Raw genomic sequence first — 18,856 nt, 5'->3', positions numbered from 1 at the left:
AGAGTAGGGGACCTGACAAAGGAGGAGCTGGGCAGGAGAACTCCTGTAGAAAAGAAAGCACATCAAAAAGAGTCCAGTTTATCTCAAGGAGACCCTTGCATGGATTTGCAAGTTTATTCCAAGCTATTGTGCTATCCATCTGGCTGTTGTAGTTGAAACAATAATATCTTAATGTTTTATTGGTAAATGTAAATTCTTTGCTTTTCACTTCTAGCAAGACACTCAATGTTCATCTCTTGTCTCTGTTATCAAAACATGACGAAAAAGCATGGAAATCCATCATGATTGAATTCCAACACTAATATTGTTAATTCAAGTCCAGATAATTCTTCTATCCGCCCTTCCAGCTACCACAGGCAGTCTTATATTAGTCAATATTGAAGGAAGTATATGTGGGTTTTTTTGGCCCCATTCCTGTTAAAGAGGTTACCTTCTGATGATCACGAAGAACCATGGATAATCACTAAAAAGGTACTCCCCTGTGCAAGCTCTGGGTCGTTACCGACCCATGGGGTGACATCACATCAGGACGCTTTCTTGGCAGACATTTACGGGGTGGTTTGCCATTGCCTTTTCCAGTCATCTACACTTTACCCCCAGCAAACTGAGTACTCCTTGGATAATCACAAGCAATGTTCATTCTAAGCTGTGAGCAAAAGTTCTACTTTGTGAGCTACTGGTATTAAAGTTGTGAGCTACTGCATAAATTATTATGCTCTGTGGCCATTTTTTCCGAGCTAGGACAAAACTGTGAGCTGGAGGCTAAAAATCTGAGCTAGCTCACACTAACTCAGCTTAGAGGGAACACTGATCACATCACATTGAAATGTTCAACAAATCTACTTGTATGTCTTATATTTTTTGAAAAATGTGTTCTGATTTTGGCTACTCCAAAATCTAGTGACTAAAGTGGCAATAATCAGAAGAAATGCAAGGCGATCATGGACAATAATATGGTCAGACTATTCATGAAGATGACTAATTAATGTCTCCATTCTGAGGTAACCAGTTTCTCCAGATTTATTGGGTGCAGCAACCCTCTCTTTGTTCCATTGGACTCGAGTCCAAACTATCCCTGCAAACAATGTGATGATTGCTTTTTACTGACTACATCTCAAAATGTGAAACAATGAATCACCAACTTCATTCAGTTGGTAGTTATTAGTCATAATGATCTAATCAGAGAAGCTGGGCACTAATGTGGATCCATTTCCCCATGCTTTAAATGCATGCACTAATTTTTTAGGATTCATTTCTGCAATATTCCATTACAAGTTTATCTTTTTTTGGAGGGTATATTTTGTGTGTGAGAGTGTGTGTCTGCACCTGGAAGTCAAGGTGACCTCTGGTGACTGAACCCTACCAGGGGCTTGGACGATATTCAGATAGGTGGCTGAATAAATCCTGCCTTTGTCTTCCTGACTGCTGGTATTTCAAGGAGGTCTTGCTGGTATTCCAAGTACATGCCAGAGTCAACCCTGCTTAGCTTCTGAGATCTGAGGAGATTGGGCTTGCCTGGGCTATTCGGGTCAGGGCTTGATTTTATCTTAACGATTCTCAAAGTCAGAAATTATTGCACTGTAAGTATAGTCCACAAACAGTTTATTATTTTATAATGCCAACTGATCTGATGCCCACCAGATCTGCTTTATTTCCATCATTTTAAGAATCTAGGAGAAACTTATGTTGCTTGTGCTTTGTTCCTTTTACAGAGTGTTTTATAATTTATGTTATTTATAGCTTGCCTTCTCACTGAGACTCAAGATGAATTACGTATATTACAAAAAGTAAATCAGTGCATTCAGTAGAATAAGACATCCAGTAAGCAAAGTAATATGATTAGGATTACAGAAATCTGAACTCATAAGTATTATACATACATGACAAGTGGAGGAGCCATATGGACTTCTGGGGTATCTCATTTTCCCTCCCCCTTTATTTCCTCTTTCCCTACCCAAGAAGCCCCATAGCCTCTCCCCTTTTACTACTTCCTTCTTCCTACCCACCAGCCTACCTGCCGTTATCTCCCCCCCCCCTTCAACTTTTCCTCCTTCCCATTCCCTGGAAGCATCTTCTTGGAAAACTACGGCCCAATTGTATGGTGCTGTCATCCAGCTCAGTTTCCTTTAATTCAACTCAAAAAGGAAAGCCCTAGGTAGGAGGCACACAAATGTACTTGAAAATATGCACATGATGTCACATGGATACTCTCTTTAAAAGTTGGTCTGTGTTGTCCATTTAGGAGATAATCCCCTTTGGAAACAGCCTGTGTTAAAATACCTTTAAGAATCATTAAGGACTATGAGATTGACCTGCCTGACAGTCAAGTACATACGTACAAACAGACGTTACTAAACAGAGTTGGAAATGGCTTACTGCTTAGTAGAATTGCTAATTATCAATTATTGTAATGTTTGTATAGAATTGATGTATTTTGTATAGTGTTTTGCACATTTTAATTATTTTATTGTAAACCGCTTTGTCAGCTCTACAGGGAAATGGTGTACAAATTAGAGAAGTGAATAAATACAATGATATTAAGTAAACAAGTGTTCCCTTAAGTATTAAGATGTAAAATTTTGTAGTGTTGAATTCCGTATATGTATGCAATAATAGCTGCTTGAAAATAATGGATTCCTCTTTCCCTTTCAATCATAATGTAGAATCTCATGTGAACCACCATTAACCATGCTTACTAGCCTGGATCCATTCTACCCAAGGTGACAAACCCACTAAAAACATGGTTTCAAACTTTGGTTTATAAGGGAAACATAGGCCAGGTCATTTTGTAAACCATAATTTGCAGAAAACCAACATGAGACCATAATGATTTATAAATCTCCAAAGGTGGTTCTAAAGAGAAAAGAGCTCCTATGTTGGGGAGGGACGGTGGCTCAGTGGTAGAGCATCTGCTTGGTAAACAGAAGGTCCCAGGTTCAATCCCTGGCATCTCCAACTAAAAAGGGTCCAGGCAAATAGGCGTGAAAAACCTCAGCTTGAGACCCTGGAGAGCCACTGCCAGTATGAGTAGACAATACTTTGATGGACTGAGGGTCTGATTCGGTATAAGGCAGCTTCATATGTTCATGTTAGTTTGAAATAATAGTTTAAAAGTGCAATCAGAAAACAAAGTGTGAAATAGTCCTTATTTGACATTAACAGAAATATTTATTTTATTTCTTTGATTTATATTCTACTCTCCCTGTGAGCAGGCTCATGCAAAGTCATTTAAAACATCATGACAGAGAAACGATATAAAATTCAAACAATTAAAATTAACAAAAATTAATCACACTGTAGCACTCTTAACAACAGGACATGGTTGGATATAAATAATCCGCCATCCATTGAAACATGCTGTCTTAATTTCTAGCAGCTTTATAAATGTTATTCTACATAAACAAACATTAAATATGGTACAAATGAGGACTGCTCTCCTATTATTAAGATCTCTGTACCACTATTCTTCCTTTATCAGTAATCTAAAATATACTGCTGTGCAACCCTGAACTCAGTTGTCCCAGTCTAAACCCGTATATTTAAATGGATTTAGTCTGGAGTAACTCTATACAGGGCAGACTCATAAGCTGCTTACAATCACATTTTTAGTACATGCTGCTGTAGGTATGTTGTACATTGTGACTGATATCCAAATACTGTTAGAATGAGCAGGAGACATCAATGTTAAATTCAGAGCAGTCAAGCTGAAAATGCTGTAGAGATTAAAAGAGTTTGTTAGAGGATGATATGATCTCCTTAACGGTTGAGAGATCATGCTTTTATGGGGGCTGTCATTCAAGGCCATGCTGATGCCCTCTCAGTACATCTTAACATACAGCTGTGAGCTTATCAGCAAACAAGGATCTCTGAAATGGGAAGAAATAAGAGAGCTGAGGACTGAGAAGAGGATCACATTTGTATATCTCATGACTCAGCTCCAACCCCAGAGCATAGCCTTCCACAATGTACACATCACAAACCATTACAAATATTCAGTACCATAAATATACCACTCACAAACTGTTCTTTTCAGTATGATGGGTACAGTTACTTTTCAGAGCCAGCAGCAGCTGAGATGATGTGAGAAAAGGATTGCCTTGGGGAGGTGTAGGAAGGATAGTCAGCACCAAATGATGGGAAAGAGCATTCTCTGAAGTGCCTGAATTTCTCCTTCTCCCTCCTCAGGATGCTGCAGTGTTCATCTCTCCCATTTGCTGAGTCATGCCTTGGAGGCTGAGGGAAAAGAGGTGGATAGAGGCAGCTGGCCTGATGGGAAATCATGCAACAGTCTCCTGATGCAGCTCTCTATCAGAACCAAATTCACTCCGTCTGCCATACTATATTCTCAAGGTGAAACTTATTTTTTTTTTAGTTGCCACCAAATAGACCAAACATACACATCTTAAGATTTTCTTCTGCCTTTTAACCCCACCGCAGCCCCCCCGCTATATGAAGGCAAGTGTCCAAGCCATGTTCTGGGGCTGACTTGTAAGAAATGGTGAGAATGCCTGCAGTGGCACTGAGGGAAACATGATGAATCTATGAAGATTATACCACCTGAGTAGCTTTGATATTGTTAATGAATTCTTTTCAACTCACCTTTCTATAATATCTTCCCCTCCCCTTTCCATGCCCTTCTGTTGTGGAAACAAAAGCATCAACCCCATCGATGCAGACTTCAATACAGCTGATGAAATGAGTTTAAACACACAAAAACTTATGCTAGAATAATTTTTATTAGTCTTTAAGATGCCCTTGGACACCTTAAGGTGTGCTAGAAACAATCCCAGGCTTGAGATTGCTGGACTAAGCTCAGAACCAAGGTGTAGCCATTTTTCTGTGCTTTGCCCTACTCTTTCTGTTCCAAAGGCTTTTTTCAGTATTAAGACATTCTGTTCCGTGTTGTACCTAGTTGCATCTATCAGTTGAAGACACAGGCTAGTGTAGGTAAGAAGGGAAGCAGACACATCATGTACATATTTCAACAAGCTGCACTTCCCGGGCACTTAGTGGTGCTGGAGAGGGTGGTAACAAAGTGGCCTTGCTCTCTGAGATACGCCAGGGAGAATTCCAGGGAGAAAAGACTCTCATCCCAGAAGGGTGGAACTGCCCTTTCCTGAATTACCCAGGTCAATGGCCAGCAAGATGTGGAAAGCTGGAATCAGAGGTATATAACCTGGCCCACAGCCCAAGAGGTTTTAGGTGTTCCTGCACAATATCAGCCATTTCAGGATGCTAGCCAACATATAAGGAAGATCTCTCCGTTATGTGTTTGGTGTCAGCATGAGCATGGTTCCAGAGTACAATACCAGAAAAATGATCGAGCTGTCTAGGCAAAGGTTGGATGTGCTCTGAATGAATTCTAAGTCTCTGTGTCATCAATATCTCTCTCGGCTTGGCTTCGCGAACGAAGATTTAAGAAGGGTGCAATAGTCCACGTCTGCTGCAGGCTCGCTGGTGGCTGACAAGACCAATGCGGGACAGGCAGGTCCGGCCACAGTGGCTGCAGGGAAAAGTCTGATTTAGGGTTGGTGCTGTAGCAGTGCGATTCTTCCTCAATCTCCTTTTGTCCTCAAGACCAGCTATGCGTGCGTTCTCAAAAGAAGAAACAGCCTGGTGGATGGTGTGCCTCCATGCTTTGCGATCTGAGGCTAGGTCAGACCACTGGTGATGGTTGATGTGACAGGTGCCAAGGGATTTTCTTCAAGGAGTCCTTGTACCTCTTCTTTGGTGCCCCTCTATTTCGATGGCCGGTGGAGAGTTCGCCATACGGGGCAATCTTGGGAAGGCGGTGGTTTTCCATCCTAGAAATATGCCCTGCCCAGCGCAGCTGCGTCTTCAACAGCAGTGCCTCAATGCTGGTAATCTCCGCCCGCTTGAGAACTTCAGTGTTGGTCACAAAGTCACTCCAGTGGATGTTGAGGATGGTGCGAAGGCAGCGCTGATGAAAGCGCTCAAGGAGTCGCAGGTGATGACAGTATAAAACCCACGATTCAGAGCTGTAGATGAGGGTTGTCATCACAACCGCTTTGTAAACATTGATCTTTGTGCCTTTTTTCAGATGCTTGTTGCTCCACACTCTTTTGTGCAGTCGGCCAAAGGCACGGTTTGCCTTTGCCAGCCTGTTGTCAATCTCCTTGTCGGTCTTAGCATCTGAGGAGATGATGCACCCCAGGTAGCTGAACTGCTGGACTGTCTTCAGAATTGATTCACCCACAGTGATGCAGGGAGGGTGATAATCTTCCTGGGGTGCAGGCTGGTGGAGAACTTCTGTCTTCTTCAGACTAACTTCTAGGCCGAATAGCTTGGCAGCCTCTGCAAAGCAGGACGTCATATGCTGCAGAGCTGATACCGAGTGGGAGACGAGTGCAGCATCATCAGCAAACAGTAGCTCTCGGATGAGTTTTTCCATTGTCTTGGAGTGGGCCTTTAGTCGCCTCAGGTTGAACAGGCTGCCATCGGTGCGATAGCGGATGTAGACACCATCGTCATCATCTAGATCTACTGCGGCTCTTTGAAGCATCATGCTAAAGAAGATCGTAAAGAGAGTTGGCGCGAGAACGCAGCCTTGCTTTACACCTGTGCCTATTGGGAAGGTCTCCGAGAGGTCGTTGCAGTGTCTGACTTGGCCTCGCTGGTCTTCGTGTAGCTGGATGATCATGCTGAGGAACCTTGGGGGACATCCTAAACGTTCCAAGATTTGCCACAGGCCTTTCCTGCTAATGGTATCTAAAGCTTTGGTAAGGTCGACAAAAGTCACATACAGAGCCTTGTTCTGTTCCCTGCATTTCTCTTGGAGCTGCCTGAGAACAAATACCATGTCGGTGGTGCTCCTGTTAGCTCTGAAGCCGCACTGGCTCTCTGGGAGGAGTTCTTCTGCAATGGCGGGCACCAGTCTGTTCAGGAGTATTCTGGCAAGGATTTTGCCTGCGATGGAGAGCAGGGTTATCCCCCGGTAGTTGGAGCAGTCTGACTTTTCCCCTTTGTTCTTGTATAGGGTGATGATGATTGCATCGCGAAAGTCCTGTGGTAATTTGCCTTGTTCCCAGCAGGTGACAAGTACTTTGTGAAGTGAGCTATGTAGTACTGTGCCCCCATGCTTCCAGATCTCTGGTGGAATTCCATCAACTCCCGCTGCCTTGTCACTTTTCAGTTGCTTGATGGCTTTAACAGTCTCTTCTAGAGTGGGGATCTCATCCAACTCTGTTTTCACTGGTTGAAGTGGGGTGAGGTGAATTGCTGAATCTTGAACTACGCGGTTGGCACTGAAGAGAACCTGAAAATACTCCGACCACCGGTTCAATATGGATGCCTTGTCTGTGAGGAGCACTTGGCCGTCTGCACTACGCAAGGGACTCTGAGTCTGATATGATGGACCATATACTGCCTTCAGGGCTTCGTAGAACCCTCTTAAATCACCAGTGTCTGCACACAGCTGGGTTCTCTCAGCAAGCTTGGTCCACCACTCGTTCTGAATGTCTCGAAGCTTGCACTGGAGGTTGCTACATGCAGCGCGAAAGGTTGCTTTTTTCCCAGGACAGGAGGGCTGAGCAAGATGTGCTTGGTAGGCAGATCTCTTTTTCACCAGTAAATCTTGGGTCTCTTGATTGTTCTCATCAAACCAGTCCTTGTTCTTCTTTGTGGAGAACCCGAGGACTTCTTCAGAGATCTGCAGGACGGTAGTTTTTAGGTGTTCCCAGAGTGCTTCTGAAGAAGGGTCTGTGGGGCAACTGGGGTCCTCAATTCTTGACTGGAGTTTTGCCTGGAAGGCAGCTTTAACTTCGGCTGACTGGAGACTGCCAACCTGAAACTTCCTCCGAGGGATACCTCCTCTCTTGGGTGTGGGTTTAAAGTGAAGACGGAGATTGCTGCGTACAAGGTGATGATCCATATGACATTCTGCACTGGGCACTACTCGGGTGTGTAAGAGATCTTGAAGGTCTCTCTGGCGCACCAGAATGTAGTCGATAAGGTGCCAGTGCTTGGACCGTGGGTGCATCCAGGTTGTCTTCAGACTGTTCTTCTGCTGGAAGATAGTGTTGGTGATGGTGAGCTGGTGCTCCATGCAGAATTCTAGCAGGATGCGCCCGTTGTCATTGCAGTTGCCAATGCCGTGTTTGCCAAGTACTCCTTTCCAGGCTTCCGAGTCTTTACCTACTCTGGCATTGAAGTCGCCAAGGATGATCACCTTGTCCTCTGTAGGGGTCTTCCATACGAGGTTGTGTAGATCAGCATAGAACTTGTTCTTTTCTGCAGGATCTGCTTGAAGGGTTGGGGCATACACACTGAAGAGTGTTGCATGCTGCTTGTTTTGAAGTGGGAGGCGCATGGACATGATGCGATCTGAGTGACCTGTTGGCAGGTTTTCGAGTTTGGAGGCAATGGAGTTCCTGACCATGAAGGCAACGCCAGAAAGGCGGCTCTCAGCCTTTGACTTACCTGACCAGTAGAGGGTATAGCCAGCACCGTGTTCTTGAAGACTACCTTCCTCAGGGAAACGGACCTCACTGAGAGCTGCTATGTCGATATTCAACCTGAGAAGTTCGTGGGCAACTAGAGCAGAGCGTCGTTCAGGGCGACCACTGTCTACTGTGTCAAGCATGGTTCTGATGTTCCAACACGCAAGCTTTAGTCTTTGCACACTTTGTGAGGCAGGTTCATGCCTTTTCTTTGTTGTTATTTTTTGACCGCAAGTAAGGATGCCCGTTGACCGCGGCTAGCCAACTGGGGTGGAGGAGACGAGCTTTGTTTAGGCCACCTTTTCTAGGCCCCTCTCCGTGTGGAGCAAGCAGTGCTGTCCCTAGATAAGGCTGCTTGGTCGTTCAGGGTGTTGCCGAAAAATGCTTTCGTCTCCGGGTTAGCATCAGGCGACCAATACCCTGAACCGCCTACATGCAGGATCGGGACTGCGGCTTCCAGTGGCACCTTCCACCTGCCGTTTCGCCCCTTGCCCATCGCTGCAGGACTTGGTGTGTTGTGGGTTGTGTATGTGGATATGCCCTTCAGGCCTGCGCAGAGGAATTTTTTAGGTGAAGCCCAGTGTGCGCGGTACTGGCTCCACCCTTTCACCTGGGGGTCATCTGCCATGGCCCAGTAAACCGGGACGCCGGCAGCGAGTCCTCCAGGTGGTAGGTGTTACATTAACGAGCTCTATTTGCCCGGGTTTGATGTTAGAGTTTTCCTTCTCTTAGGCTGGCAAGGTTGGTGGGCCCAGCCTGCCCATCCGGTTATACCGCCGGACAATTCGGTCGCACCATGACGTAGCAAACTCTGTGAAAAACGGGGGGGGACCAGCGAGAAGGTGTTGCTACGGATGCAGTAATGCAGGAGAGGCCATTGCAGTGACCATCTGCCAGGCATAGCCAGACAGTGACCACGCGGCATACACTACACCGGGAGAGGAGAGGCTATGTATTGCGCATACACTTTCCCTGGTGGGGGGTAGGATACCCAGAGGGAGCCCACCCCCCCACCCCCCCCATCAATATACTTTGTTACCAATAAAGTTTGTTAGCCTTTAAGAACTGTGTGGGCAATCTATCTGTTCTGCTGAAGGAGGAACAAGGTCCCATTGCCTTGAATCAACCAGCAAGGTTTGATCGTCCCTGTAAGGCAAGAGAATCGGTTAGTTGCCACCTGTACTTATAAAAAGCAAGTCCCTACAGTCAGTCTCTGACATGTGCTTCTTTTCTCTTGATCCTTGTTCTGTTGGGTGTCTTCTTACTCACATACAGCATGACTGAGACAAAACAGTTGTGATTTACTGTCGGACTAGGATCAGGTCTGAATCCAGAGTGCAGACAATATTTCCTTATTTATGGGAGGAGGGGGATTAAAATGGCACCGAGAAACTGTGAGCCTGTGTGAACACTTTCTCAAAATCCTACACATCTGCTGCATTAACTTGGTTGGTCGGGGGGCGTGTCTAAGGCACCGGATGATGGCAGATGCATAGACCCAAGGCTCCGACCTTACCCCAGCTAAAACCTCCTCCTGTTCCGAGAAATTCCAACTTCAATTGCTCCAAAGGCATGAGTAAGAGATTGGGAGCTAAACAAAGAGCCAGGCGAGCCCCACAGCAACCTCTAGACTCCTATTTAAGGCGGGACAAAAAAGCAGCCCAAACAATGCCAGAAAATACTGTGACAATCAAAATAGCAGCAAGAACACCTTCTTCTCCGGGGGGCCTAACGATCACCAGGGACGAATTCTTTGAAACAGTCAAAAGGCTAGAAGAGAAAATATCCCTAAAAATCCAAGAGGCAATTTCTCAGGTGGACTCAAAGCTACAAGAACTGTCTAAGACCCTGGCAGAAGTAGCTAAAACTGCTGATTCAGCAATGGAGTCGACCCTAGCAATGGAGGATGAAGTCAGAAGCCTGCAAGCCTCTAAAAGGTGGGCAAAAACTAAAATCCTAGCACTGGAAAATAAACTAAAAGGAAAAAATCTTAAACTTAGAGGCCTCCCTGAATTTACAGAAGGGGAAACTGAATTAAATTTTTTTATTGCTAATTGGCTGGCCAAAACATTGAAGCTGGAAGACTGCTTAGCCCCTATAATAGACTATGCAACCAGACTAGGGCCAGACTAGGGCAGGAAAATTTTCAAGAGATGTGCTCATAAACATACCAGACCATAGAACATAAGAAACAACATAGAAACTATCTAGATCTGAGACTGGTTTGATCTTCCAGAACAATGTCTTGGTATTGCTAGATCTATCATATGAAACTCTTCAGCACAGATGTGATTTGAAACCTATCCTAGACATGCTCCTGATCAATAACTTTAGATATTGTTGGTAATCTCCTATAGAAATCACCGTGATCCACCAAGGAAAAAAACTGACTGATCTTGACTCAGGTTACGCTTTGCTTTCAGCTCTCCAGATTGCCTTTGATGGACCAAACTCACCAACAGACTCTGATTTACAAGATCAAGCTTCTAGACAAGACAGCAAATGGAAGAGGAAGCTCAAGAAATCCAACAAAAGGGCAATCTAGCCTCTCATAAGGCTGGAAAAATTCAAACAAAGAGACTCTAAATTAACTATAATCATTCTTTGGAGAATGATAGGAGCAGGAAAGAGATCTTCCAGAAATGGAACAGACTACTGTAATGTGGGGGAGGGGGTGAAAATATATTTGGACAGTTAAACCTTTAAAAGCAAGAGGCAGAGGGTCTCTTGCTAGCTTTAGTTCTGCATTGCAGACCAAGCTTTGTAAAGCAGGTCTCTCAGGGGGATCATGTATGTTCTAATAATTTTTTTTGTTTTAAGCAGGTTGGCTTGTTTGCTTGTGTTATATCAGTTTTCATTGTTACACCAGTAGCTGACGTTGAATAAGGAACATCAGAAAATAAGAAGCCAGGTTACACAGTATATCACACTATTTTATCCTATTCCGTCTACTAAGAGTGCGGTAACATCTGCGCCCAAGAAGGTGACATTGTTTTGCTATTTACAATCTTTTTTACTACTATTTTGCTATGGATGGTAACTTTAAGGTATTATCTCTAAATTGTAGGGGCTTAAATGGGAAAATCAAATGCAAACGTTTATGTAACTCCCTGGTCAAACAACACCCTGATGTATGAATATTACAGGAAACTCATTTGAGAAATGCAGACCTGCCAATTTTTAAATCAAAATGGTATGCAGCCCAATACCAGGCAACTGGCACTTCAAAAGCCAGAGGTGTTGCTAGCCTCTTTTCTCACAGAATTCAATTTCAATGATTGCAAAAAAAGGTTGACCCAGCAGGAGTTTCTTTTCCTTAAAGGCTTAGTTAATGACAAGAAATATACATTTGCAGCAATATATGCTCCTAATGATGGGCAAGAACAATTTCTAGACAATATATTGACTTCACTAAAATTATTTCAGGAAGGACACACAATTATAGGAGGTGACTTTAATTGCATAGCTGACCCCAATTGAAATAGAACATATTCCACAAACTCACAACCCGGTAAACAGAAACAAGCACCAAAATTTAAACATAAAGGATTGGAAAATATTTTTTCCAAGCACAATTATTTGGACATATGGAGGCTTCATCATCCAGGGGTTAAAGACTTTACCTATTTTTCCGCAAAATACAACATTTTCACAAGAATTGATTTCATATTGGTCTCAGCCTCACTAATAAGACACAGTATCAAATTCAGACATAGGGTTGAGATTATACTCAAACCATGCCTGGACAGAGTGTTCTATAAAAAAAAAAAAGCACACACACCACACGCTCATGGTCATTAAACACGAACATTTTATTAAATAATGATATCCACAAGCAAATTGAGGATGCACTTAAAAGAGTACTTTGAAATTAATTCTGATTGTGGGGTTGACAACAAAGTAGTCTGGGATGCCATGAAAGCGGTTGTAAGGGGGAAAATTATCACCATAAATGCAGCCTGGAAAAGGGAAACAAATGCATTAAAACAGGACACTATTAGGAAAATTAAAGTTCTAGAAGATCTACACAAAAAAACTGGCTGCAAAAAGAACTACAAAAACTACTACCAGAGAGAAAAAAATTAGAAGCCTTAGAAACCACCCAGGTTCAAAAGAACCTACTATATCTCAAACAAATTCTGGTTCAGACATCCCAGGTCATTAAAACTTCTAGCATGGAAACTTAAAAAAACCCCAGACCAATAGATATATTACCTCTTTAAGAGAGAGTACAGGGGACATAGTAACATCACCAGAAAATATTCTCCACACATTCAAAAGTTACTATCAAAAATTATACTCAAGTAGTAATCCTAACAAACACTCCAAAGAGAATTACCTAAGAACTAACAATTTGGTAAAACAAACTCTGACACCCACAACATTTTTTTAGAAAACCCTGTAACTGCTCAAGAGGTGCAAGACGCTATTAAGCACCTAAAAGGAAATAAATCTCCAGGCAGGAATGGACTCCCAATGGAGTTTTACAAAGTCTTTAAGGAAACATTGGTACCACCTCTTACGGTTATTTGTAATGCAGTACTAAAAGAAGGTGTAAAACCACTAACATGGGATGAGGCCAGAATTATTGTTTTGCCAAAACTGGGAAGGGACCCAAATTGTACCAAATCTTATCATCCGATTTCACTGTTAAATTTTCACTACTATAATGACCTCAAGGCTTAACCAAATTATAAGGGACTATATCCACCCTTGTCAATCTGGGTTAGTAGTACTTTTATTCACGGTCATCCGACCAGCTTAATACAAACAGAAACAAAATCATAAAAACAAACCCATCACCTCTTACACAGAGTTCCTCACGCCAACTATTTCACATATTGTTAAAACTCATAGCCAAGATTTACGTTCTCAATTTCCCTCCTTTCCAACTGAGCAACATAACAGAAACGGGCAATCTTAGTTGAAACATCAGAGTGAGTGTCAGACAGGAGGAAGGCAATCTGCTCATCCTCCGGCCTGCCCGCCAAGGACCCGAGAATTGGAGAGATTAATCTTGCCCTCAAGTCATTGTAAATCTGGGTTCATTCCTGGATGTGACACTGCTGACATTAGAACAACCCTCAATGTCATCCAATATAGTAAACAGTATTTAACGGAGACTTTTATAATGACCTAGATATCGAAAAGGCCTTTGATCAAATTGAACCAGAATTTCTGAAAGCAGTGGTCAAAGCAATGAACTTTGGCCCAAATTTCTTAAACATTATTAACTCTTTATATATTTCACCTAAGGCACAACTAGCGATTAACGGCCTTAGTTCCACAGACTTTAAGCTACCTAGGGGCACAAGGCAGGGGTGCTCCCTGTCACCCCTTCTTTTTGCCTTATCAATTGAACCTCTTGCCAACCTAATCAAGGACACACAACAATTACAAGGCATTAAGGTTAATCAAACAGAGCTTAAAATTACACTGTTTGCGAACGATATTGTACTGTATCTGGGCAATCCTACACAATCAGTTCCATTATTAGAAGCTATTCTTTTAGAATTTAAACAGTATTCAGGCTTAACAGTAAATACATCTAAAACATTAATATATCCCATTAACCTTTCAAAGGATTCTCAACATTTCATTAAGGAACACTTCAGTTAACAGTGGGTTACAAAATAATAGCAATATTTGGGAGTGAAAATCCCTATACTTATTGATAATTTATTTCAGGCCAATTATTTAGAAATGGTAAAAGAAACTAATAACACCCTAAAAAATTGGGACCTAAAAGACATTACCTGGTTTGAAAGACTCGATACTATTAAAACTTTTATATTTCCAAAATTTTTATATTTATTTAGAACTCTCCCAATCCTAATTCCAAAACCCCAACTATTGCAATGGAAAAAAAACTGGGCTAAGTTTATATGGAATCACAAAGCCCCTCACATCAGCATGGAAACAATGCGTAGGCCTATTAAATCAGGAGGCTTGCCTGTACCAGACCTATATTTATACTACGAGGCATCAGTTTTGTCTCAAATACCAAAAATTTTAAATTCTGAAATTAAGCTTTACTGGATGAAGATCGAGAAACATTACTTAAAACCAAAAGAATACTCAGATATAATATTGTCCAAGAACCCAGATCATAGGGGATTGAAGAATGAAAATATTTTTTATTAAAGTCTTGTATACTATATGGATCAAAAATAAAAAAGTCTTAGCCCTAGGGATCTCATTAGCTTCTACTTATACAGGCCAGGAATGGTTTAAGCCAGTTTACGACAGAAACTTATTTCAAATCTGGAGGGTAGCTTCATTAACAAAATTAGCAGACATTTCCAAAAAAGGCAAATTGCTAGAAAAATCCAAACTAGAGTCTAAAGCACTGTCACCCTTGCCGTGGTTTGAATACCTACAGCTACAGCATTTATTTTCATCCCCAGAGATACAACACTCATTACATAGACCATTTATGTCATTTGAGGACTTTTTATTAACATATGTACCAACTGATGGGTTAATCTCCAAATCATATCAGGCTCTTATTTTACCTTCTGTAAAAAAACTTACCTACATAGTCTGCTTCATGGCATAAAGATCTTGGGTTTAATCTATCAGAAACACAATGGAAAGAGATCTGGTCATCACGTGCCCTTACTAATACGGTAATTAATATTCGCCAACAAAACGTTAAACTGTTGACTAGATGGTATACTACTCTGGTCAAAATGCAATGTATTAAGAAATCGAGGTCATCATTATGCTGGAAAGGGTGTGGGGAAATGGACTCTTACCTTCATTGTTGGTGGAGATGCAGGAAAATTAGACAATTCTGGCAACAAGTAATACAGAAAATAAAAGAATTTACTGGTTATGTAATCAAAGACAATCCTGAAACATTATTATTGCATTTATGGAATAATTCTTTCATACCGCAGAATTGTAACGATTTAATCACTATGTTATTGTTGGCAGTGAAAACGACAATAGCATTTCTTTGGAAATCACAGAACTCACCCATCCTCAAAGACTGGTTTCAGAGAGTCTGGAACCACTTACTTATGGACAAAATTTCAGATAACACTTAAACTAACAGCTCTCCAGCTTACAAATCTACTTACCACGAACGCTGGTTTCTCATACTAGAGAGACTGGAGGACTTTCAACCTTCAAACTCTGTTTTCCTGTTTTCCTAGAACCAGCTGGTTACTTTGAACTTAGTCAACATGGTTGTACCAAAAGGAAAAGGCTCAGTATTGTTAGTGAATGGTACAAGTTTCAAAATAACTCATAGTATGTATTGTATTTTTATTTTTATTATTTTCATTTGGTTATATTGTATGTGATTAATGTTGAAAGTAATTGTTTAAGGGAAAAATATTGAAAAACCTAATAAAATTGTTATAAAAAAAACTTGGTTGGTCTTCATAAAAGTGCTGCATATGTAATGTATTCTCTTGGTCACCCCTTTGACTCTCTCACATAAGCATTGGACACACACTGAGGGGGTTACCCCCTTTAAGAAATTCTTTCATTCCCAACTCCCCTCCAAAGGTAAAGAAGTTCCTCTTCTGTAGGCTGTCTCCAACCCCTAGTTTGCAGTTTGTTCCCTCATTTTTTCTCCCCAGTAGATGGGTATGAGGTCTGCATATGAGCAAGGATGAACCTCCAATCCCAAAACCTGTGCGACCCCTCTCTGTGCCTGGCTAGGTCCTGGTATTCCTGTGTAATAAAGCAATTAGGGGATAGAAGTGGGCAAGAGTTAAAAGTAAGAGCACACCAAGATTCTTTAGGAGAAAAGATCTTTAATAAGATCTTTAATAACATCATGAGCTTCTCATTGCAAAATTCAGGCTTAAACTGAATAATTCAGTTCAGGCTTAAACTGGGGAAACCATTAGACCATTCAGGTTTGACCTTGATCACATCCCTTATGAATATACAGTGGAGGCGAAGAATAGGTTTAAGGAACTAGAGTTGATAGAGTGCCGGAAGAACTATGGATGGGGGTTCATGACGTATAGAAGGCCGCAATCAGCACCATCCCAAAGAAAAAGAAATGCAAGAAAGCAAAGTGGCTGTCTGATGAGGCTTTACAAATAGCTGAGAAAAGAAGGAAAGCAAAAGGCAAAGGTGAAAAGGAAAAATTCACCCAACTGAATGCAGATTTTCAGAAAACAGAAAGGAGAGATAAGGAGGCCTTCCTGAAGGAGCAATGCAAAGCAATAAAGGAAAATAACAGAAAGGGAAGGACAAGAGATCTTTTCAAGAAAATTGGAGAAATCAAGGGTACGTTTCGTGCAAAGATGGACATGATAAAGGACAAAAATGGTAGGGACCTAACAGAAGCAGGCGAGATCAGGAAGAGGTGGCAAAAATACACAGAAGAATTATACAAGAAGGATCTCAATGTCCTTGACAACCATGACAGTGAAATCACTGACCTTGAGCCAGACATCCTGGAGTGTGAAGTCAAATGGGCTTAGAAAGCATTACTAACAACAAAGCGAGCGGAGATGTCGGTATCCCAGTTGAGCTACTTAAAGTCCTAAAAGATGATGCTGTTAAAGTGATGCACACATTATGTCAACAAATTTGGAAAACGCAACAGTGGCCACAGGATTGGAAAAGGTCAGTTTATATTCCAATCCCAAAGAAGGGTAATGCCAAGGAATGTTCAGACTATCACACCATTGCACTCATTTCACATCCCAGCAAGGTCACATTAAAGATCCTACAAGCTAGGCTTCAGCAGTACGTAGATCGGGAACTACCAAAAGTTAAAGCTGGGTTTTGGAGAGGTAGAGGAACTAGAGATTAAATTGCCAACATTCGCTGGATTATAGAGAAAGCACGGGAGTATCAGAAAAACGTCTATTTCTGTTTCAGTGACTATGCTAAAGCCTTTGATTGTGTGGATCACAACAAACTGTGGCAAGTCCTTAAAGAGATGGGAGTACAAGACCACCTCACATGTCTCCTGAGAAACCTGTATAAGGGTCAAGAAGCAATGGTTAGAACAGGATATGGAACAACTGATTGGTTTAGAATAGGAAAAGTTCAACAAGGATTTATACTGTCACCCTGCTTATTTATATTGTTGTTTAATATCTATATCCAGATGGTCAGTATGCGGATGACACCCAGATGTATCTACTGATGGGTGGACGGTCAGCCTGCACTCTGGAGTATTTGGACCTGGTGCTGCAAGCCGTGGTATCATGGCTCAGGCTGAGTTGGCTAAAGCTGAATCCAACGAAGACGGAGGTTCTGTATCTAAGTTGCAGCGGCCCGGGAAGGGTGATTCCTCTACCAGCCTTTGATGGGGTGCCATTGAGGCCAGCGTCGAGGGTTAAGAACTTGGCAGTGCTCAACTCCACCAGAGCAAGGGCCTTCTCGGTTGCAGCCCCAATACTTTGGAACACCCTTCCAGAAGCCATCAGGGCCCTGCGGGATTTATCGCAGTTCCACAGGGTCTGCAAGACTGAACTGTTTTGGAGGGCATATAACATCTAATGGGAGAGGGCTGCCACCACATCTGGATTCATAGTGCTTTGATTACTAACTGCCCAGGATCTGTGCGCATGAGAAAGAAAATATTATATGATCTGCCAGAGGTAGTACCATTGTTATTATCTAATTGTTTTAATATTGTTGTTTACTGTCTATTTTATGCTGTTAGCCGCCTTGAGTCTGTATGGAATGGGTGGGATATAAATATAATGTAAATAAATAAATATGCAGAGTACATCATGCGGAATGCTGGCCTGGATGAAGCAGAAGCCGGAATTAAGATTGCCGGGAAAAACATCAACAACCTCAGATATGCAGATGACACCACTCTAATGGCAGAAAGTGAGGAGGACCTAAAGAACCCCTTGTTGAGGGTGAAAGAGGAGAGCACAAAAGTAGGCTTGAAACTCAACATCAAAAAAACTAAGATCATGGCATCCGGCCCCATCACACCATGGCAAATAGAAGGGGAAGACATGGAAGTAGTGACAGAATTCACATTTCTGGGATCCAAGATCACTGGAGATAGTGACTGTAGCCATGAAATTAAAAGATGTTTGTTCCTTGGGAAGATAGCTATGGTGAACCTAGGCAGTATAATAAAAAGTAGAGACATCACCCTGCCAACAAAAGTCTGTATAGTCAAAGCTATAGTATTTCCAGTAGTAATGTATGGCTGTGAGAGCTGGAGCATAAGGAAGGCCGAGCGCAGAAGAATAGATGCTTTTGAGCTGTGGTGCTGGAGAAGAATCTTGAGAGTCCCTTGGACTGCAAGAAAATCAAATCAGTCAGTCCTAAGGAAAATCAACCCAGACTGTTCCCTGGAAAGTCAGATGCTGAAGCTGAAGCTCAAATACTTTGCCACCAAATGAGAAGGGAGCACTCACTGGAGAAGATCCTGATGCTGGGAAAGACAGAAG

This window comes from Heteronotia binoei, chromosome 21 (genome assembly GCF_032191835.1).
Source record: "Heteronotia binoei isolate CCM8104 ecotype False Entrance Well chromosome 21, APGP_CSIRO_Hbin_v1, whole genome shotgun sequence".
Taxonomy (NCBI): domain Eukaryota; kingdom Metazoa; phylum Chordata; class Lepidosauria; order Squamata; family Gekkonidae; genus Heteronotia; species Heteronotia binoei.
Note: the sequence above shows the minus strand (reverse complement) of the source record.